A 25,173-nucleotide genomic window follows, 5' to 3' on the forward strand; every position below is an offset into this window, starting at 1 on the left:
GGATCGGAACTAATAATCGAAAGTAAATTAGAAATTTATTTGCAGTTTAATATTGGCTGTAGCTGAATTCATTCAACACTAAAAAATTAAGTATCTGCAAAAAAAAAAATAAATTCATGTACAGTTGTTTAATTAATAAGAAAGCCTATACATGTACATGTACTTCACAGTATGTTGGCCAAAAACACCTCTAATATGACAGTTGAAATCTGGAGTTTTCTTCATAAAAAACATTAACTGAATGCAGTATTAATTATTATTTATAGATATGTGCTTTTTGTCTGGATTTTGTTACTTTGTATGTATTGTGCCAAAATGTGATTGACCTAAATACATTTTAATGTATCTATTAAACTTGTTTTCTCAGTAACCTGACAAGCCCTTTGAACCATAAATCACTGTATAAAGTAAGTAATTGGCCTTATGGATGAGGTGACATTTTTAACTTAACTAACAAATTTTGTTATTGCTTCAACTACTTCACGCATCTCCATAGGGATGAGAAGTTTAATTTAAATTGTCTGACATGCATTTTATGGACACTCAATACTGTTTGTGATTGAAATTTTACTGGTTCCTTAAGCTCATGGTTATTTTTGTTTCCAGACTTTATAAGGGCACAGTTCCATGACTTAGCCCACAGTGCAGGTTTTCACATGTGTACTTTAGGGCTTTGATCATTACCTGTAATTACGTCCCTGCGTGTAATCAGCAGTGCTTATTGGACATAATATTGATATATTTCCGTTTGCCCCTGCGTGCCTGGCGTGATGATAACACCACACTTGTATTATTTTTAATAACAGGTTTACCTGAAATTTGATCAAGTCAGGGAAACGCATTCAGGTAATAATGATTGATCCATTACATGCGATTGGGCTGAGGCAGGGCTATTTAATGCTCCAAAGCTGTTCCAAAGTCTACTTCCTTATCAATATTTCAAGCCCACGACAGAGTCTGATTAGTTATTAATCATGCATTTTAATAAGAAAAGGAGGTGGGTGATTTTTTTTCTTTTAATCTCTTATCTTTGGCTTCCGTGTCCACAAGATCATAAAAAGAAAATCAATTCGGTACATTGTGGCTCGGAAGTTGTTTTTTTTTTTGTTTTTATATCTATAACAGTGGAAGTCAATGATTGGTACAGACTCCGGATAACTGTGTACAGTTATGTGCTTCACATTACCCAGTAGCTGGGGATTTCCTAACACCATCGTAGCTGTGCTAAATGATTTTCATGATTTGCTAATTCATAGAGTGACGTATGAATTTGAAACCTGCGTGTCAGGGCATTAAGTCCATCACGTAATATTTGTCCGTTTTGCATGACTAATGGTATTAATATGACTATCAGTGCTTCTGTGATTTATTTGGATATCTACTTGTATTCTCCTGAAGGCACTCCATTAACACGTGTACATGTTACTTTGTAGCACACTCAGTGTAGTAAAGTCCACTCCACCACATGTACATGTTACTCTAGCACACCCAGCCTAGCAAAGTCCACTCCACCACATGTACTTGTTACTCTAGCACATCCAGTCTAGTAAAGTCCACTCCACCACATGTACTTGTTACTCTAGCACATCCAGCCTAGTAAAGCCCACTCCACCACATGTACATGTTACTCTATAGCACATCCAGTCTAGTAAAGTCCACTCCACCACATGTACATGTTACTCTAGAACACCCAGCCTAGCAAAGTCCACTCCACCACATGTACTTGTTACTCTAGCACATCCAGTCTAGTAAAGTCCTCTCCACCACATGTACATGTTACTCTAGCACACCCAGCCTAGCAAAGTCCACTCCACCACATGTACCTGTTACTCTATAGCACACCCAGCCTAGCAAAGTCCACTCCACCACATGTACCTGTTACTCTATAGCACACCCAGCCTAGTAAAGTCCACTCCACCACATGTACATGTTACTCTAGAACACCCAGCCTAGCAAAGTCCACTCCACCACATGTACTTGTTACTCTAGCACATCCAGTCTAGTAAAGTCCTCTCCACCACATGTACATGTTACTCTAGCACACCCAGCCTAGTAAAGTCCTCTCCACCACATGTACATGTTACTCTATTGCACATCCAGCCTAGTTAAAGCCCACTCCACCACATGAACATGTTACTCTATAGCACACCCAGCCTAGTAAAGTCCACTCCACCACATGTACCTGTTACTCTATAGCACACCCAGCCTAGTAAAGTCCACTCCACCACATGTACATGTTACTCTATAGCACACCCAGCCTAGTAAAGTCCACTCCACCACATGAACATGTTACTCTATAGCACACCCAGCCTAGTAAAGTCCACTCCACCACATGTACCTGTTACTCTATAGCACACCCAGCCTAGTAAAGTCCACTCCACCACATGTACATGTTACTCTAGAACACCCAGCCTAGCAAAGTCCACTCCACCACATGTACTTGTTACTCTAGCACATCCAGTCTAGTAAAGTCCTCTCCACCACATGTACATGTTACTCTATAGAACATCCAGCCTAGTAAAGTCCACTCCACCACATGTACATGTTACTCTAGAACACCCAGCCTAGTAAAGTCCACTCCACCACATGAACATGTTACTCTATAGCACACCCAGCCTAGTTAAGTCCTCTCCACCATGTGTACCTGTTACTCATCCAGCCTAGTAAACTTCTCTCCAGCCTAGTAAACTTCTCTCCACCACATGAACTGTATAACACACCCAGCCTAGTAAAGTCCTCTCCACCACATGTACCTGTTACTCTGTTACTCATCCAGCCTAGTAAACTTCTCTCCAGCCTAGTAAAGTCCACTCCACCACATGAACATGTTACTCTATAGCACATCCAGCCTAGTAAAGTCCTCTCCACCACATGTACCTGTTACTCTGTTACTCATCCAGCCTAGTAAACTTCTCTCCAGCCTAGTAAAGCCGACTTCACCACATGTACCTGTTACCCTATAGCAAACCCAGCCAAATAAAGTCCTCTCCACCACATGTACATGTTAGTCTATCACATCCAGCCAAGTAAAGTCCTCTCCACCACACGTGCATGTTACTCAAGCACATCCAGTCAGTAAGGTTCACTCCACCACGTGTACCTGTTACTCTGTGGGTACACCCAGTCTAGTAAAGTCCACTCCACCACATGTACATGTTACTCTAGCACATCCAGCCTAGTAAAGCCCACTCCACCACATGTACATGTTACTCTAGCACATCCAGTCTAGTAAAGTCCACTCCACCACATGTACATGTTACTCTAGCACATCTAGTCTTATTTAGATAATGGTTTGTTTTGAGTTTTCTTCCAACTAGTACATGTGTACCTACAAACTAACAAGAGATTGGCCTTCAGCTAATGTATTTTTATCCAGTGAATTAAGTGACTGAAAGAAAGTCATTTCAGGTTAAAATAATTTAGCAGATATTTATAGAAAATGTAGTAAAATAAGAAGATATTCAGTTTGATAACAGCACATCTACTGATCATTATTCCTTCAGAATTAAGTTATAAAATCTTGAAGTGCTTGCTTTATGGACATGCGGAATCGATTTATATCAGATTAATGTAATCTGTCTTAATGTACATGAAAATTTGATACCTGTACTGTTTAATAGATCCCTAGATTGGTCAGCTGATGTTATATTATTGAGATAGAAGGGATTATATGTGTGAATTAGCATGCCTTCATGAGAACTGTGATGAGCGAAACTCTGAAAGAATTGAATTAGCAAAGACTGAGATGGAGGAATCGTCCATCTGGCAGTCTGGCATATCTGCGACTCAACTACAATGTAGTTGATATTACCAGTTTTAAAGCTTTGAATAAATGGATGCACTCTGCCATAAATGAGGATTTATAGCTGTAACGCTTGCAAATCTCATGTGGACCATGAGAGGATGACTCCACAGTCCAACTTTTACGAAATCAGAGAGGAGAAGTTATTACGAATAGCCTTAGCTATAAAAGTCCATAAAAAGCGGAAAATCCATAAAAAGTGGAAAATCCATATGCCAACATCTGCAGTTTCTGCTCGGATGTTATCGTGGGCCACAAGCCAGCTCATCTGATGTATTCACCAAATTCTAATACAGTTAGTGTTAGTTAATCGAGAGATGCAGCTGTGCAACATAATCCATTCAGCACTTTGATATCCTGAACTATATGATAAACCAATCACCCCGTGTTAATGTTTCCAATGTACTCACATGTTACATGTTTATGGGCCTGGGGAATAGACGTTATCATGTGACATGGCCTTTGATTAAGTGTTGATTTACTGAAGGGATAGCCCCGGAATATTTCTTGCGTTCTCGCTAATTATAATGCATGCATGTTAGCGGACCAAAGAAATTAGTTTGGTGATTGAATTTTTCCCAGAGAGAAATTGCTATCCACCTCTCGTGATGCAGTTAATTGTTCAAAGATGTTGGCAGAGAAATTAATATTGCTGTTTTCACCATGTCCCAGATTTCTTCTGTCAGGTGACCATTTCCAAGGTCACATCTCTTGTCCCCAAGGTTATTCATTAACGTTACATTTGGACTGAGCTCTACAATACATACATGTGTTATTTTTTTGTGACAGAGGAATATGCTACATAATTTATGACATGGGATGGATGAATTGATAGATGCATAAGTTTTTTTTCATCACCAGTATGTAAATGGTATATAATTCCAAGTTTAATTGACTTTTGTTTTGGAAGAAATACATGGATAATGCTGAAAAATATCGGTTAACTTCAGGATGTCCACTGTGGAATACAAGTAAGAGAATGGCTGAGCTGCATGTGGACAGTCTTTACAGTTCATACATTAATCAGTGCTATAAATATATCAACTCTTAAAACAGATATTTTTGGCGAAGAAAGGTGAAAAGATTTTTATGTTTTTCTCTATTTCTTTTAATCAGGCTAGTGATTGAATTTGTAGAAGCTCGAATCTGATTAAATAAGTGATGCAATTTCTTAACTTTTGCTCACTGTATACAGTGTATTATATGTATGTTTTTTGTACAGTTGCATATATATATATATATATATATATATATGTGTGTGTGTGTGTGTATGTGTGTACATGTAGGATTTTCACTTATGGATGGCTTTTTGTTAATTATGGCTGTGTATAAGGAGCGTATTTTTCTCCCTTACTGGGCCACTTTTATGAGGCTATGACTCGAAGCATGTGATCGCCCGTAGAGTAATGGGTTAGAGATATTTGATCTAGCTTTATGTGAAGGGGAGGCAATGATGCATATAACAGTGAGAGATTTACACATGGAGAACCCCCCATGGGCATACTAAACGGCTATGTAGTTATCAGATGTGTGTATAATACTTTAGAAATTCCATCATTTGCCAGACTGGCTGCATACAATTGGATTAACTCCGCTTGCCCTGATATTTATTGGGGTATTTTTACCCATAATTTTCTGATTTCTCCAGCTCCAAATGCAATTTTTTCATACTTGGCACTGCCCCCGGTGTCATATGTAAGTGTTGAGAGGGCAAAATGTAATATGGTTTGCGCGGATATTCCCCAAATGGGAGACATTAGCCTTGGCAATGGCCACTCAAAACTGTAGCGTATGCTGTCAGAAAACGCCAGCGCCATCTGATTATATGCATAATTTGGTTTTTGCCACCAGGGTGTGAAGGTGCTGACACTTGGTGGCGTGGGTCGGCGAGTCAATCGGGAAGGCCTCGCGATGACAGGCAGCCCTCTGGAGAGCTATCTACGCTCTCGGATCATATCTGAGCCGCCAGCAGGTCGTGCCGCTGGCCGTCTTGCCCCAATCCAGAATTGATCCTCGTCCATAATATTAGCGAGTTATGACTCGTGCCTCACTCTTATAGCGGGAGCCTTTATTCCGCCTAGTATTAATAACACAGGCACAAAAGGGCTCTCGTCGGGCTCAGACCAAGGTGCAAATTACAGAAACGCCGCCATAGCGATAAATAATCCACACCCATGTTTGGAATAAATGGAGTCACGAAGCAATCAGTTGTCATTTCCAAATGCTCAATAGAATTATGGACCCGAGATGTACAAGGAAATTTTCCCTCCAGTGTTGCTGCGTTATTACTAAAGGTCTGCGTGTTGCGGTGAAAATGCGCCTCATTTGAGGAAATCCCACACACCTGAGGCACTTCGAGTTTTAATAAAGCACTCATATTGTTAGCGTCTATCAAATCGCTGCGAATTCCTTATCTTGCTGAAGTTTTTGTCCATATGCTTTATGGCAGATCGCCACGTGAATCTGTTTTATTTCCAGTCCAAGAGTTTTAAGACTTCCCTAATGAAGAATAACAAAGTAGATTTCTTAGGACTAAAGCAGACTTCATAATACAGAGGTCATTTCTTAAACAGGATTTTTTGCCAGCTTTACTATTGTGATAATACTTTAAAATGTGAAAACAGTGTGTGTGTGTCAGTTAAAATGTACTTGTATACTGATCACTATGTGTACATTTCAGTTTAGGAATATCTACATTTGTAATGGTGGCTGATATAACAAAAACATAATGTACCAGCATTTTGTAATGGTGGATGACATAACAAAAACACAATGTACTTACAGTTTGTCATGGTGGCTGATAAAACAAAAATATAATGTACTGGCAGCTTGTAATGGTGGCTGATAAAACAAAAGTATGATGTATTAGCGTTTTGTAATGGTGGCTGACATAACAAAAACATAATGTACTAGCAGCTTGTAATGGTGGCTGATAAAACAAAAGTATAATGTATTAGCATTTTGTAATGGTGGATGATAAAACAAAAGTATAATGTATTAGCATTTTGTAATGGTGGATGATAAAACAAAAGTATAATGTATTAGCATTGTGTAATGGTGGCTGACATTACAAAAACATAATGTACTAGCAGCTTGTAATGGTGGCTGTCATAACAAAAACATAATGTACTAGCAGCTTGTAATGGTGGCTGACATAACAAAAAAATAATGTACTAGCAGCTTGTAATGGTGGCTGATATAACAAAAACATAATGTACTAGCAGCTTGTAATGGTGGCTGACATAACAAAAACATAATGTACTAGCAGCTTGTAATGGTGGCTGACATAACAAAAACATAATGTACTAGCAGCTTGTAATGGTGGCTGATATAACAAAAACATAATGTACTAGCAGCTTGTAATGGTGGCTGTCATAACAAAAACATAATGTACTAGCATTTTGTAATGGTGGCTGATAAAACAAAAACATAATGTACTAGCATTTTGTAATGGTGGCTGTCATAACAAAAACATAATGTACTAGCAGCTTGTAATGGTGGCTGACATAACAAAAACATAATGTACTAGCAGCTTGTAATGGTGGCTGACATAACAAAAACATAATGTACTAGCAGCTTGTAATGGTGGCTGTCATAACAAAAACATAATGTACTAGCAGCTTGTAATGGTGGCTGACATAACAAAAACATAATGTACTAGCAGCTTGTAATGGTGGCTGTCATAACAAAAACATAATGTACTAGCATTTTGTAATGGTGGCTGACATAACAAAAACGTAATGTACTAGCAGCTTGTAATGGTGGCTGATATAACAAAAACATAATGTACTAGCAGCTTGTAATGGTGGCTGATATAACAAAAACATAATGTACTAGCAGCTTGTAATGGTGGCTGTCATAACAAAAACATAATGTACTAGCAGCTTGTAATGGTGGCTGACATAACAAAAAAATAATGTACTAGCAGCTTGTAATGGTGGCTGACATAACAAAAACGTAATGTACTAGCAGCTTGTAATGGTGGCTGATATAACAAAAACATAATGTACTAGCATTTTGTAATGGTGGCTGACATAACAAAAACGTAATGTACTAGCAGCTTGTAATGGTGGCTGTCATAACAAAAACATAATGTACTAGCAGCTTGTAATGGTGGCTGACATAACAAAAAAATAATGTACTAGCAGCTTGTAATGGTGGCTGTCATAACAAAAACATAATGTACTAGCAGCTTGTAATGGTGGCTGTCATAACAAAAACATAATGTACTAGCAGCTTGTAATGGTGGCTGACATAACAAAAACATAATGTACTAGCAGCTTGTAATGGTGGCTGTCATAACAAAAACATAATGTACTAGCATTTTGTAATGGTGGCTGACATAACAAAAACATAATGTACTAGCGGCTTGTAATGGTGGCTGACATAACAAAAACATAATGTACTAGCAGCTTGTAATGGTGGCTGATATAACAAAAACATAATGTACTAGCATTTTGTAATGGTGGCTGACATAACAAAAACGTAATGTACTAGCATTTTGTAATGGTGGCTGACATAACAAAAACGTAATGTACTAGCATTTTGTAATGGTGGCTGTCATAACAAAAACATAATGTACTAGCATTTTGTAATGGTGGCTGACATAACAAAAACATAATGTACTAGCGGCTTGTAATGGTGGCTGACATAACAAAAACATAATGTACTTTCAGTTTGTAATGGTGGCTGATATAACAAAAACATAATGTATTAGCATTGTGTAATGGTGGCTGACATAACAAAAACATAATGAACTAGCATTGTGTAATGGTGGCTAACATAACAAAAACGTAATGAACATTTGAAGGTTTACAGAGCATGCATTGTTTAGAAAAAGAGAGGCTAAAATTCTGGAGTTATGCCAAAGTAGTTGAGAGAACATTGTCAGCGGAGGCTGCAGTAAGGAATTTTGTTTCCGTATGGTAGTCTTCCTAGACTTACGTTATAAGATATTTAATTACCGAGCAGATTTGTTATAATTTTGGAAAGCAATGCAGACTATCATGATCTTTGTCATTTAACCCTTCCTTTGAAATGCAAAGGCTGTGACAAGTGCATTTTTAGGTACAGCAGTTCTAAACCTTAAAGTATCAAAATAATATAGGTGCTGGTGTGGACAGTACAGGTCATGAAGATTCAGAATGATTAATTGGTCAAGATAGGTTATGGTATTGTGGAAACAGCTGTGGAATCGTGGGAAAATATTATCTCCCTGTCAAGTAGGATGTTTTACATGCGGTTTACCCGCCACCTTGTGTCGTGGACATGTTTGGATTATTGATATATTTGACGAGACTTGGACATCTTCCCAGAGGCTTTGGTGTAAATATTTTAAAATCTCAGGAAAGATTACCTACACACTGAGACGTTATTTCAGACGTGGTCAAGATCATGTGCAACAAGACAAGGGCAGAGCACTCTGTACTGTCTCATAAGTGTTGTAATACATGCAGGTACATCCTGGTCATTAGCAGAATGGGGTGATTTTACTACATTTATTGCTATGTGCCCGAGTGAATGTTTCGACTGAAGGGATGTAAAAGTTCAAGTACTGTTTGAGCTTTCATAGACATGGAAGTTGGTGTGATACAAGATCAACACAAGCGAAAAGTAAAATGTAACTTAAATCACTTTGTGTCTGAACATGTACTTGACATGTCTTTAATCATCAACAGCCCTCTGTATACTAGATTAGGTAGAGACTTGAACATATATCTAGAATTTATACTGCATAAAATTGTGGGAAAGCTTGTCAGTATCTTGCTAAAGGCTTGTGGTTTACTCCAGGCATCCTTGGTTTCGTGAACCTGTGAAATTGATGGCTCATTGTACAAGTGAACAATTCTTGGGTGTGCTGTTAAGAATGGCAGTTAAAAAAAAAAACCCATTAAAGTGCTTGCAAGCATGCCGGACAAGCAAATGAGCTTTGCAAGTGCTGAAACAGTATAACAAAGCTCTAGCAAATTTTGACGCTCCATTTTTCGAATGCTGTACGAATATGTTGTGGAAACAAAGGAAGAGTTAAATTAGCAGGTGGATTAAAAGGTAATCATTGGAGTGTAAAGTGCAGTTTGTTCCCTTGGGCTGAAGGACCTGGTAAAGACTTAGTCTAGCACCTTGATTAATCTCCATGTTGTTAAGGACATGGTGTTAATATTGTATCATCATGGTTTGGTTCCCACATCTGGTCATAAGCTTCCTTTGTGATACTTTGGTATCATGCCGCGCCGGTTTTTCGGTACGTTGATCCATAATCAGTTTACGGAATGAATTTGATTGGTCCCAAGGCGTAGAGTTAGTGTACCAAAGATATACCCAGTGGCCCAGTCTAGGAACTTGAATTATTCAAAGCATGGGTTGAAGTGCTATCTCATTACTAATTCTTAATTAAAACACGGATCTGTGTGCAGTTAGTCTTGAAAACATGACGCGGAAAACTCAAGGGCTGGAAAGTTTCCATATGCCTGTATCGCCTGAAAGTGTTTTATTTATCCCTTAGACAAGCATGTAGATATAATTGTATTGTACACTAGCTCTGTAAAAATGTGTGTGTTTGCATGGATAGCTATGTCAAACTGTGAAGCAGCATGGTCTGTTTATCGTGGTTAGTATCATGGCAGGATTCATTGTATTAGGTTGAAGAATTAATCAGTTCTTATGACAAGATCCTAATTAAACTTCACTAAAAAGTCCTGTCTAGATTTATGAGGTGGATGAATTGGCCAGAATCAAGCAAAATGTGTCACTTGAAAATTGCTAAACTTCAGATGAAATACAGTCATTACAGATTTCACCCACCTTAAGAATAGGCCTCATTTGAATACCTGTAGTAATTTTGGTCCAAGCTGTTCTTCAGTGTGTGATATACTGTAATTTCTCTGTCACTTTACTGGTCAGCATGTGATATGTTAAGTCTGTTAAATGCTGATAGGTTGTATGATGCAAGAAAACAACCCACAGCTTTGTGAATTCACAGGATGTGAAATTGTGAATGGTGTCTAGACAGGATGTGAAAGGTGTCTTGACTGGATGTGAATGGTGTCTTGACAGGATGTGAAATTGTGAATGGTGTCTTGACAGGATGTGAATGGTGTCTTGACAGGATGTGAAATTGTGAATGGTGTCTTGAAAGGATGTGAAATTGTGAATTTTGTCTTGACAGGATGTGAATGGTGTCTTGACAGGATGTGAAATTGTGAATGGTGTCTTAACGGGATGTGAATGGAGACTGATCAGGGGGAAATGGGACCATTTTAGCAATCCCAAACCCCCAAATATCTGTGTTTGGATTTGTGTAGAACTATATGTACATGCTAGTTAGTATCTATTGATTTGTCAATGTTGTATGCTTTACATTTGGAACATATGTGGCTACATTTCACCATTAGAGGTAAATCTAGTGGTCTTTCTTAATCAAAAGGATGGATAAGGTTATTTACTTATGATGATGATGATGATGATGCTTTTCCATGCCTTTTTTGTCCCTGACTTTGGAGAGCACAGAGGGGCTATAACTCAGGATCAGTGTATTGATATGCAAATGAGTTAGGTGTATAACATTTTGGTTTAAGCCTATGATTTACTGATATTCATGTTGTAACATACATGTATGTGCTTGCCATTTTGCAGAAAAGTATGTCAATCAACTTTGAAGCTCTTTCATACAAACTCAGGCTAGGGTATTTGAACTTTGAGGTTGTGTCAGTATGGGCACTGTTTATGATTCAGGCTCTCTGCACACAGTTCATTGCAGAATTTGTCATGATATGTTTTTTTTTTTTTTTTAGTTTTATTAGGCTAATAGTTTATGGGTGACACCACAACACCGTACATTATTCTGCCAAAGAATCTTTGCAGCAACTCGCTGTGACAGGCACACATCTCATCCAGCCATGAAAAATTACTGATTAAATTTGCATACCTTTGTCTCTCGTATTTTGACATATCCCTCGTCAAGGCTAAATTTTTCCTCAGCTAACATGGTTACATGTTTCATAAATTATTTTCTAGCTGGCCGAGGCGCCAAAAGAATTAGTTGTTAATTTACTTTTTGAGTCGTCCTTGCACATGGTACTGACGTAAATTACGGATATATTGCCAGTGAACATCTCATCTGTTTTTTTGTCTTACCAGCTCTCTTTATGATCACCCGTATGCCACAATGGGATGGTTAGAATTGAGCAAATTGGTTTTATTACTTCAGCAAACACTCTGCAAATATCGCAATAATTTGAGGGGGAAAATGCCAAACAGTTGTGACCTGTGGCCAACAACGACGATGTCATCAACAATATTTGGCTTGATTATATGTAATTTATCATTTCACCACTGTCCAGTGGCACCATGTAATAATTTCTTTCTCTGCCACGCTTAATTCTCTGTTTGTAACGGAGACTGATACCCCTAATGGAAATCTCCCAGGCTGCTTTTATAACCTTTTCATCAGCACATAAACTTATGCAATAATTGCTCCTTGCCATTGTTGTCGCATACCAGCGGGTCAGAGACCTACATTTTTACAATTGTAACCACCTTAGATCTGCATAATTCCTCCCTCTATTTGCTGGCCGCAGCAATTTTCTCATATTTATTATATGTCATAATTATCTCGGGGCAGCGCTCAACAATTATTCATTTTCTATTGTTCTCCTGTGCAAATGTCAGCATCCTTCATTATATACAGATGTGTACATGTATGTCTGGACTATGTCTGTATATTTATGATGCATGCACAGCAGCTTTTTTGTTGTACATTGTTTCTGTGGAATTGTGGTGGTATGTTTTTCTTTGGTGCACCCGAATATTGTTAGCAGTGGAAAAGCTGGTATAGTCGCACACAGCAATGGGTTCCTAGTTCAAATCAGACTTTGGGTGACAAAATGGTAAAAGCCCGTCGTATGGCTCAAGCTGACAAATTGTGGTTGTGGAGAAATTTCCATGGTTATGAATAGGTGTGGCAGTTTCCTCATTGCTTTGCAGGGTTTTAGCCGTGCTCCGTATGGTTTTAGCCATGCTCTTCATGGTTTTAGCCTCGCTCTGCAACATGTACGTTTCAGCTTAATAAGAAAAAAATAAGAATAGAATTCTTCAGTCTGGTAATGGTAAGGCATGAATGTTACCCAAAAAGTTTTCTGTGTAAAGCACGGTTGAAATTTTTGTGCAAATTATGCTCATACATTTTAATTACTAAGAATATAACAAGAAGAGCTGAAAAAGTTGGGAAAGTCTTATCATACGGCTAGATTGATTGTCAAATGATTCCGCAGTCATGTTTATCATTTGCTCCAAACATCAGTACTTACATGTAATTGTAGCTGTTAACATTAATATCCTTAGAAGCAATCTTTCTTTCTTTTTTTTTTCTGTGTGCATGTAGGTGTTAGAGAGGTGCTTATTTTTCAGCAGGGTGACTCCTTCATGCACATGTAGGAGTTTAACATGTCTCAGCCAATGAAAATTTGCTGGCAAGGCGTTGCTATGAATGTCAATCATAGACTGCCATATGGCCGATACTTCTGAAGGACTGTCAATCATTTGTCCACATAACTGGGAAATTGTTTTCGGTTCGCTGGACGTATTGACGGAGAGCAAACTTGGGCTATTAATCATGCGCTGAAAGGCACTAACAATGGCCAGCGCCCTGATGAATATAGATTACTATTGTTCACTCAAAAGTCAAATATTTCTTCACTGGCGTGGAAGGCAGTTAGTTTTTTTCTTGACTTCACATGTTCTTTACACCCAGATTCCCAGAGAGTGCGGCGATTATTGACTATCAGACCACCCAGGCCTTTATTGGATAATAAAGACATATTCTTGAAGGGCATGTTGCTCGTAGTTGTACAATTATTTCATTTGCTGGATGAAATCGAGAAAATTATGTTTCTGTAAATCAGTGTAATTCAGAATATCATACCCTCTTTACTTCATTTGCTGCAGTATGGCTGAAACATTGCCGATGTGGCGGTAACCCATAATCATTCATTCTTTACTTCATATAGTGTTGCGGTCGAGTCTAACTGGTGCATTTTCTGACTTGGCATTGAGTGTAAACTAGAGGAAGTCAATCACACAGCGGTATATAGTGACAAGCCGGGGCATTAGATGCCTGTTGTTTTGCAGCATTGCATTTCAGTGAGGCAGCATGGAAAGTATGACTGCATTGATTGTTGTTGTAGTTAGCTGCTGTACTATTTATAGAATTCATTGCAACATAATAAAAAGTGTGTAGAAATATTTTAATCCAAGATCTCACCCATGAAATCAAGGCAGGAAGTTAGTTATAATGTTACTGTCTAGTGAAGTCATCCTGAAGCTTCCTTATGCTGCCAGCTTATCTTAGAATTTTATTTGTATTAATGTTTGCTGATGTAAAACTGTTCAAACGTAATTCATCAATCATGGATCACATGTTAATCTCGCTCCCATCTAATTAGGTGATATGTTTATAGTGTGTATTGTAATTATCCAGAGTTGAATGACAGGTGTTCATGTACACATGCCAACCATGAACCTAGTGTTTACGGTCATGATTTGTGTAATTACGTACACAAATTAGAACTCGGTGACATAGAATTATGTCACCGAGATATCTGTTATGTTCATGATATCCAGGTGTGACTTTTAGTCGGACTGTATGGATGAGAATTGGTGCCGTGTGTCTTCCACTGTGATCAGCACATTGCGCCAGCGTTAACAGGCCCCATCAATAATATTTCTCACACAAACATGACAGCTGCACAAAGGCTGTGTGTTGATACAAGATAAGCCATCTATGACCTCCCCAGAGGAGCCCCTTATTGCCTATTGTGCTGGTTTTTGCCCATGGGCTGAGATGCAAGTGCTGACAGTCTGTCGACTTTGGAGGATATTAAGACGACAAAAGGTGACAAGAGGTCTCTCTTTCCACTTCACCTCTCATACATACAGTCAGATTTAGTCTGCTCTTCGACCTAAGCCCTCTATGAAGGACAGCTTGCTGAAAGTATCTTTGTAATCTAGAGGGGAATCAAGCCATCTTGAATTTACATGTAGTTCCCAAGTTTCAACTTTGTGTTGTTATTTCATTGCCTTTTGATAAGATGATCAGGGAAAATGCTGCCTCTTCAGGTGGTTTAAGGCGTATGGTGTTTTTGCTGATTTCATCATGAGCTGGTGACCATCATTAGAGGCGATGAGAGACAGAGGTCCGGTGGGGAAATACGGAGGAGATGAGGATTGCATATCCCGTCCTCAACCAGAAATCAGCTCACTCTTCCCGATTCTATCTCCTTTGGGTCATCACACTTACTCCCAGAGGAGATTATTCATAATATCACTGCATTATTTTCTGTCTTATCATAGATTATAGGTGCTCAGTGCCACAATCCGCTGTTAATCATGTGCAGACAGGGATGTCAAGTCAATGATATCTCCAGCCTACCCGCTCTCACTTTGTTGTACGGCGGCCCAAATGGTCCACCTACGTTTTACAGTTTTGGTCGACAAATTCCAATGTGGCATGAGCAGGAAATTGGAAAGATTTCTTTAAGTCTTTTTCTGCTTGTTTGCAGGGGTGTCGGGGGTCCCTTATCCAGCTCAGGGCCGACTTTATCAAGTTTATCAAAACAAAGCCACTATCAATCATAGCCCTACACGACTGCCCCATTACTGGCCGTAATAGCCCAGATGCAATATCTTCCCACCTTTACGTTCCACCGGGACCCTCTTGACACTGATGCAGCCAACCCAATCAAATACCCCCAATCTCACAATTTTCATATCTGCGCTGCGTCTGTGGACAACAGAGCTGGGTAGCTTTGGCTGGAAACAGCCGAGTGAAGGAATCGTTTGAAGATTTCATGTTTGTTAGATCAGTATGCATCTCACAGTCCAATCCATCTTCGTTAGATTTCTCTGGTGTCTGCGGCGCCTCATCATGCGGTGAAGTTCGGCCACAATTTTCTGTCAAACTTATCATTGGTCCTTTCCACCAGTTCAATGTCTTAATCTGCTCGTTGTCTTGGCGATGAGCCAGCCAAGTTTTTCCCCTCCCCACTGTGGAAATATTGTCCAGAGCTGCATCGGCAGGACTCTCAATCCAATTGAAGCCCAATAACCTACTGTCAGAGCTGTACAAAAAATGCTACAATGTAATTGTCTTCTGCTTAGCAAACATACATTGCCAAACAGTGTACAGTGGCGTTAGTACAGCTAATAAATGAAATAGCGACACGTGTGAAATCACACTCACTGTTCCCTTCCTGAGGCTAGTTTAATGTCTGCAGGCTGTACTTCACAACAATGCCAAAAGATAAGGAATTGCTAAGTAAAACTGTTAACTAGTTATTGATACATAGGTTTACATTGCTGCATGATTAAACATGTTTTGTTTCTCTACATTGGCTGCCACAATTTAGCTGTAATACTGAGAAAGCCATAATCATTTATTCATTCATTATTTTATTTTCTGTCCAGTGAAGAAATGATAAAAACTTGGAAAAAAATGAAAGTGACTTCAATAATTTAGAAAATCTTTTCCTGTACATTTGGACACATTGTGCATTTTAATAAATTTAATTGAGTCCAGTAGACATTACAACTTTGTAAAGTGCAAATTTACCAGACTCTTAAATTTGACATGTATGATAGCAGATTAGGGATATTTTACAATACATCATGCTTATTAATCATTTGTGCTTTCTCCATACCTACATGCATGTTATTCGGGTGTTTAGAAAGGTAAGATGAAAGGTAAATCCTACTGGAAAAAAGTGAGTCACTGAAGTAGTATTTTATCATTTTTATTTGCCGCTAAAATGGCACTTTCTCAAACAAAGTTTTGGAGCACATACAACATAGGCTTCAACATTTTACAGGCAGAGCTTGCATAAATCAGGTGACAGTTGTGGACCAGGAGAGAGATGAGAAACACAAATGAAAAATGAATAGTCTCTGAACACTTTGTAAGGTTTGTGGGGGATATCCTGACTTCATATCCCTCTGAGAAAAGATGATGTATTTGGTGAAAACTGAAGATTTAGCCAACCATTTGTCATGCCATTAGCGCAGTGTCTGATGTAAGGCATGGAAAATGTTGAGATGGGGGGAAAACGGACGACCTGGGAAATGGACCTTATTACCAAAAGATAACTGTCGGGAATACGTTATCTGAAGTTGGAAGCCATGGATGAGAGAGAGAGCTGTTGTGATTGGCTGTCCATGATTTATGGGGGGCTTTGGCAGGCAGTCTGGCCCGGGACAAGCCTTTCCCTCGGAAGAGTCATCTTTCGTAATCTCGCTTCACGTACACACAGCCAACCAAACCAGCGTAATTATGATGGATGTATAGTGGGGAAAGACGGATAATATGGATTTTACCTGTCACAGGGTGATCTCCCTTTACAATATCATGGCGACAAAAATTGATCACATTTTCAATTATAGATGAGGATGATGTATAATTGTCAAAGTCCCAGCCTAAGCAGGTGCACTGTCTGTCAGCTGGCCGGACAAAGCCATACCATCGCTTAAGACACTCGCCTTTTTTGCAGAGAGTTATATTCTTTTATTTCTCTTTTTCTGCTGCAATCAGGGTACTGATTGGTCCCCAGGGTGACATGTGACATGAGATATGTCCTGATACTACATTACTTTTGCACATGTCTTCAGGATTTAAATCTGTGAGTTGATGTCTTGAGTAGAGGACTTTGAGCTCTGGTAACACTTAATGAGACTGTGAAATAAAGCAACACCGACATTACATTAGACATTCATTCACAACTTTACATGTTTGTGAATAGTTTAGGTGTTTGAAATAATTTAGATATTACATATATACATATTTATAGTTTCATTTTCTCATTATGCAACATGCAGAGGATCTTTTTGAAGATTGACTCTGAGCTGTAACAAAATCATATGATAGTAACCTGATCATGTTAAATGAAATGTCCAAATGACTTTCATGTATGTATAAACAAAAGTTTGTGTCATTTTAGCAAATGTAATGTATTGATGCTTTAAAGAAAATTTGCATTGGATGTATTGTCACAGATTACTTTTATTGTTTAAAAAGTTTTGTTGATTTCAAGAACAGTGAAGTAAAACATATGAGGTTATTCTTCAGCGAGACATGCAACCTGAATGGATAAAACATGTATTAATTGTTTTAATTAGTTTTAATGAAAGTGTTATTGACCTTGGCTCATTGTTGAATTAATGTGCGTAAAGTTCTAGAAGTGAAATTTTGGCAGAATGACAGTAATCCTGGCAAACAAAACGAGATGAAACCCTTAGAATTGTATGGTGCTCATATTACAGAAGTGTAAATATGGTCGAGTGCTGGGCTGACGCGATATTGGTGAATTGCAAGACGTTTGATTTGTTGGCTGGCAGAGTCATGAATTTCCAAGAGGTGCTCAATGCCGATGTGAAAGTCCATATGAGGGTACAGCTGAGCCAATAAACCTACATTCCAGCCTCCCTTCCAGTGCAAATGAAACCTTTCAAATGTCGGCAGGAGTAGCAAAGCGAACATTTTTGACTGTTGAACTTCTCACCATAAAGTGACATTTTGTGTAAATTTATCTGCTGGACCAAAAGAAAGTGGCACAAGCCCCAAGAAAGTAAAATCATGACAGCAAGCTGATCAAAACTTGTTTCAAATCATTTGTGCTGTTGATTGAAGAAAACTGGGGCTAGTTGGGTGGGAGAGGTGTGGAAGTTCGGAAGAATAAATCTTGCAGTGATTGATTTGCTTTGCGAGTGAACCGTCTTTTCTCTTGTTCATTTGTTTTCACATTCACAAGGGCCCTGGTGATGGATCTGAACTCACCCATATTTTGGTGCAAGAGACTTCCAGTGCAGACCAAAGCCAGAAGGTTCCTATCTGTTACTGTGCCCCTTTTTAGTTGCCAGGAAGGGTGAAATTCTCTAGACAGTGCTCAGACAGAAGCGTCCACGATTGCCTTGTGCTTTAATTGAGCTGGTACAGATTCTTCCCACTAAACTATCAATTAAACCTTTGGAGACCCATACACGACCTTCTTCCCAATTTTATCCAACCTTTAATTTTTGAGATTTGAAAATTACAATTTGAGATCACCCTATAAAAGAATTTTTCGAAAGGAAAAACAAAAAATGCAGAAAGAAACAATGTGATGTGATTGTCCTGATTAATCATCCATCATGGCTCAGCATCTTTCACAAAGTTTACTTTTTATACTTTTTCTTGCCAGGATGTGTCACCAGAAATACCCTCTTTTATGTAACATGCATTCAGGCAAAAGCCAGAGGGTAATAATTCTTTGGGGGGAAATTAAATCTCGCTCACACTGAAGACATCACACTGACTGGCATTTAACTCAAGTCTCTGTTTAGACAGGATATTTCTACCTGCAGCTACAGTATTCCCGAAGTATGCAAATGCACCTTTTTTAGAATATGTTTTGAAGTTGACAAGGCTTTGATCTATCATTATTGTCATCAAGTTGAGGCCCCTATTGTTGAATTGTTCTAACCTTTGATCCACCCTGTTCCACTTAGCCTTTATTTGACTGCAGAACAACTTGATTCTCTTTTTTCTCCCGATATTTCTTGTTGATTTTATAATCCATACAGGTGATGGAGCTTTGTAGTGGTCAATGACTGTTTATAGTTCAGTAAGCTTTGGACCATGGTCTTGGCGGGATCACAGTCATCATATGGTGCCATTTATCATGTAAATAAACATTCTGCTTCAGCGATAATCCCTCAGAAGCTAATCAAAGAGTGTCTTTTGTCAAAATATTCCTCAGGAATCAAATACATTTTTAACCTGCAAGAGGAACTCGGATATCCTGTAGCCTGTTAATGACTAGACACAGGGCGACCCCGTAATAAAAGTGACACTCGATCCTGTTCGCTCACCTGTAGTGAGGCTTTGGTCGATAAATATGTCTTTCCGGAAGAGCCTCGCTTGACTGTTGAACGAGGAGACCTTCAAGTGCCCTTCATGGCAAAAGTCAATGGCTTATGGGATGATACGATATTACGAAGCAAGAACGGATCAAACGGGAGCCTCGGCAGCGAAAGTGACGGTTGTCGACTTTCCGCTTTAGAGCAGTTGTCAGATTTCATAAAGGTGGCAAAAAATTTGCTCTGTGGGTCAATAGTGCACAAAAGAGCAAGGGAGATGTAATGAAGCATTACTGGGTGACGTGTCAAGCGCGTGTAAATACTCGTCTTTCATGTCTCTGCCTCCCAACAATGATAGAGTAGACCTCTCTGTAGCCTCATATTGCACAATTAATCGGCTTTTGCTTTTTTCTTTATTCTTTCTTTTTTGTTTTGTTTTGCTCGTCAAGCGAGCAGTGTTTTCGCATGCATTAATAATGTGGTAATAATTTGCCATTGGTGTCCACCAGGCCGGTTCAACCTGCATTGTTCCGTGCAGAAAATCAACTTGATCTGCTGGCCTTTTATTTAACCTGGGAAATGCCAGTCTGATTATGATAGAGGACCCCAAAGAAAAAGGAGAAAAATGTCGATAACTCGAATTACGATTAGACTTTTTCTCTCGTGATTAATTAATGCTCTTGACAAACTCATACACAAGGAACTGTGTGGGAACTGTTATTTTTATTTCGTTTTCGCGTAACTTTTGATCAGTTCATGGTTCTGCAAGCATTTCTGCCATAGAAATTTGAAAGGTGAGAACAGCCATGTAGAGCTCTTGAGTCAAACTCTGGTGCTCTTCTGATATGAAGGTAATAAAGGAAGCCTTTCTTCTTGCTGGTCTCTATGGTTTGACTTCAATAAGACTTTGTCACGCGAGGTGTCTCTTTTTACACGCTGTCTTTTCTCCCAGCAAATAAATCCATCTTTTCCCCTGTTTTCATTTGCTCTATGGAAAGAATATCTGTTATTTGATTTGGTTTAGTTTCATCAGATGGATTGATGAGGTTTTATGGACATGTTTTATCCCATTAGAAATGTTTTTTGTCTGCTTTAAAATTCTGAGGGAATATCCTATTCTCTGGTAAAATATTCTCATGCGGGTAGTATTCCTTGCATGTCATCAATAACGATGAAAATGAAGCAATCTTTTGAAGGCTTTCCTTCCATTAAGATGCAAATATCAAAAGAAAGAGACCGGAAACTATTCAGCTGAAGATGTCCTGGCTATATTGATTTGCAATTCTACATGGCAAAGTTCCTGTGCTTCTGACCAAATGCTGAGGTGAACTTAGCAGGTGATACTTGATACAAAGTAGACCGTGAGCCATTGTCTCAGCTTTAACATGATCAGCCACCAAGCGTGCTATAACAGATATTTTCTGACCATTTGCCGCTGATCTCTTGTTTACATTGGAGGTCAGTTGGTGAACCTAAGTGGTCATCAGGTTACCACGCAATGACCTCTGATGCTTTAGTGTCCAGTCTACACACTCTTTAGAAATTGTGGACAATTGCGGAGAAAGGACAGAAGGACAAACACATCAGCTTCAGTGTCAGCAGAAATGCACAAAGCCAACTTATGTGTAATTGATTCATTGATTATGGGTCTGGCTCGGCCGCTCTGAAGGGGATCTTGTTTTCTGATAGATTTGGTAGGTTTGTGATTAACAGGAGCTGCTGAAAATAGGGGATGCTGTCATTTAACAGGTTGTTACTTCCCCAATAGAAAAAAAAGGCCTGCAAAAAGGCAAAGAAGATGTCAATTTTTGACCCCTTATGTGGATACCTATTACAAACTCTTGGGACTATAAGCTACATGTTGTTTTTAGGTTATTTTGAGAGTGTTTTATGGATCTTGAAAAAGGGGTCACATTGTTTTCCACATGCATGTGTTTTCATGTGGGTTGGAAGTGTTTTTTTCCCTTTTCCCAATGCTTTGATACATTTACTTGTAAATGATATTAGTATGTACTGTAACATCAAAGTATTAATGAAGTTTCAATGAAATTGTCTCCCTGATTTTCAGTGATGTCAGATCAGGAATGTTGACCACTTGGCCTCCAAATTCCAGGTAAATTCACCATTAAATATAATAAATACAGGTACGTTGTTACCATACACAATAATATATTGCTATGCATGTTTTTGAAGTAATTGGCTTCATAATAAAGCGAATAAAATACCCATTTTCCTAATTTAGCGTTCCTAATGCTGGAGGTTGCTGGGCCAATGAAAGAGCGACCAATGTAATGTATTATTTGTACGTGATATCTGAGGGTTAAGCCCAGAGAGAGATCTTCTTTGATTATGAAGCAAGAGCGAGCAAAAGAGATGAAGCGAAAATAGAACATCAATCACGTTGACTATTGCAGTGATATGTGGCTCCCAGAGGGCGCTTTGATAGACGGGTAATTGCTACGTATCGTTGATTTCTTTATGAAATATAAGCGACGAGCAAACACAATCGGCTGCGAGATTGACTGGGAATTTACGAGAGATGCCCTGCGCGATGAAAGGTTAAACATGAAAAATGATCGTGTTGGATAGTTTAATCTTTGGCCTGCGCGAAGAAGATTAATACGGAACTAGAGTTGTGTAAAAATGACGAGAGGTTTCGGGGATGAAGGACAGGCCGCTAGGGGAGAAAGAGAGAATTAATGTAGTGCGCGGTGCTTTGGGGGTAACGCCATTTCCATCTATTGATAAGAAAGGGCAAGTCGCTCGAGTGGCCCGGGGCGTCAGAGGGGCCAAGCGCCTGTAATACTTATTCAGTGACCCCATGATTTATGTTATCACGCCGCGTAAGGCCAACTCGGGAGATGCATCACTGTGAAAAATTGGTAAATATGATTTCATGAGGATGTCTGGGCTGTGTTTCAAAGGAAAGATGAGACGCTGGGTGAACGTCCAACAGAGCTAATCAAGATGGGGGCTGTTGGGGCGAGGTAATGGTTCCCAGGAGACAGCTCATCTGACTCCTAGCTGTAATGAAGACGTCCCCGTGTCAATGGCTTTACTTTTATCTCATCATATCACCAGCAGAAAGCCGAATTTATTGGCTTATATGCTTCTTATTGGCTACTGGTTGTCCTTTGTAATACTAGGCCTTTCCTGAGCCTCTCCCAAATCCCTGTCAATTTCTGTTTATGCTGGTTATGAATATGTGATATCTATTCCACACGGGCAGTCACTTACAAATTGACAGACAGGCGTAATGGCCATATCATATCATCTGCGACATGATTGACATGTGGCCAACTGGGAAATATTACTGTCTATTGATGGACCAATCAAAACACAGACTCCAATTCCGTGATTTTCATGTTCAGTAACTGCCTCTGTACCATAATTTTGCATATAAACTCAGGCTCAAGGTGCTGGCTCACTGTGACTCTCAGGCCCTTGATCAGTGAGGTCATGTGTTCAAATCCAGGATAGGCTATTCTAGCTGCCCTTTTAAGGGCAGTGCTTTACTTTCAAGCATTTGTTTGTCCACTCATAAACCTGACTGCTGTCATTTAAGAGGAAAACTCTTTGGAATGTCTTTATATATTTTAATGTAAATTATGTGATGGCCGACACACTTTATACTCCCCTACAGCTAAGTCAGTTAAATATATATAGTTTTCTTCCCATTAGTTAAGTTATTGTAAACCAGTTGCCTCCACATATGTACACAGAGCAGTTATATAAGTATTGTGCTTACTTTTGTTCCGTGACCCAAATAATGTACCCTATTTCGTCTAATATTTTGGACAGATATAAGTAGTGCTGAAAGCGATGAAAACATTTTTCTCTCAGTTTTTTTGGAAAGTGAAGATGTGAACATGTTGGTCATTAGATGTACCTACGATGTGAAAAAAAAAAGAAACTAAATATTCCTGCTGGAATTGCCTGTATATTGGTTAAAAAGAGCAAACCAGACATCCCAGAAATTAGAAGAATTAGGGTATGTTTAAAACAAAAATACCAATCAGATAAATAAACATTGCATATACATACATAGTGATTGACAGTATGATGTTTAAATGATGGCCTAAGGAAGTCTGATCTAACGTTTCCAGAGGTTTTCAGTCTGGGTGCATGAACCTTGATATTTCGGTCAGTGGAAAAGGTGTTAGTAAGGCACCATTCATTTCTGTACTGGAGAACTTTAATCTCCAAATTCAATAGATTAAAGATCAAGCAATTCACATCTTTGAACTTTCCTAATGAGATAACCAGGTCCGAACATAGAGACAAAACAGGTTCAAATTTTGTTGTGTTCAAATCACACAACTACATGTAAGTAGATAAATTGGTGAAACACTTAGTTAACACAGGACATCATTATTAACTTAGTGATGGAGAAACTGAAACAAAAACAGGCAGACTCAAATTTAGAACACGAGTGACAGGTGTATAAGAGCATTATGTAATGTGTTGTATGAGAGCATTATGTAACGTGCCTAATGCTTACATGTGTACCCCAGGACACTTCCGCCTGGTTTGCTTAATGCTTACATGTGTACCCAAGGACACTTCCGCCTGGTTTACTTAATGCTTACATGTGTACCGAATGACACTTCCGCCTGGTTTACTTAATGCTGACATGTGTACCGAATGACACTTCCGCCTGGTTTACTTAATGCTGACATGTGTACCGAATGACACTTCCACCTGGTTTACGTAATGCTTACATGTGTACCTGGTTTACTTAGAACACAAATCATGCTGACCTGCAAACCTGATCAAATCTAAAATAGGGGGTTTTGTTTTCATATTTTCATGCAGTAAACCCATACGCCAGCAAATTGCAAGGGGCTTTATTAGCTTTATAGAGTACCCTTAACTTGAGTCAGAGTTGCTTGGAGAAATTAAGTTTTAAGAGATTTTTTGTTCTTGTTTATCTTGAAAAATATTTTGTCGATTTTGGTTGAGTTGTGTCTTGTAGCTTGAACAGAACACTCTGTCAAATGTATTTTTCACCTGTTGACAATTAATCAGGGTGTTTTTGTTGATTTATCGTGACAGAGCTGCAGAACATGTGACAATGAAATCCTCATATTGCACCAAAATGGTCATCAGGGATAAATAATGCAAACCGCGCTGGATTAGAAGAGGATATAGGGAAACAGAACATTCCTCATCTGAACCTCCAGCTAACCTTTCCTCCAAGTCTGGCTCAGCTATGATATTTCTGAATTATTAAACAGCTCGCTCGTGCGCCTAGGTGCAAACTGGCGATGGCCAAGTGGCAGGGAAAGGAAACTGGAAACAGCCTTGCCATGTTCTCAGGAAATATGCTAACCGTGCTTGGAAAACGCTAAGAGAATACTCATGACACGCACATTTCACTCTCAGCTAGGCTTCATGATCTTGCAGATTTTAATGTAATGCAGATTCGCCTCTTGTAGTCTTCATTTACATTGAATCATTTACTTTTAGCTTTTAAGTTAGAACCAGGCATT

General features: G+C 38.9%; 1 protein-coding gene across 1 annotated transcript in view; it reads left to right on the forward strand.

The window, feature by feature from the left end:
* LOC135475813 (zinc finger protein 574-like) overlaps window positions 1–24,810 on the forward strand; it is a 70,839-nt gene extending 46,029 nt beyond the window's left edge. Inside the window, exon 9 of the mRNA XM_064755753.1 lies at window positions 24,737–24,810. The gene's annotated coding sequence lies outside the window, so the exon portion shown is untranslated. The remainder of the gene's footprint in view (window positions 1–24,736) is intronic.
* The last annotated feature ends 363 nt before the right edge of the window (window positions 24,811–25,173 follow it).

This window comes from Liolophura sinensis, chromosome 9, assembly GCF_032854445.1.
Source record: "Liolophura sinensis isolate JHLJ2023 chromosome 9, CUHK_Ljap_v2, whole genome shotgun sequence".
In the NCBI taxonomy this organism is placed as follows: domain Eukaryota; kingdom Metazoa; phylum Mollusca; class Polyplacophora; order Chitonida; family Chitonidae; genus Liolophura; species Liolophura sinensis.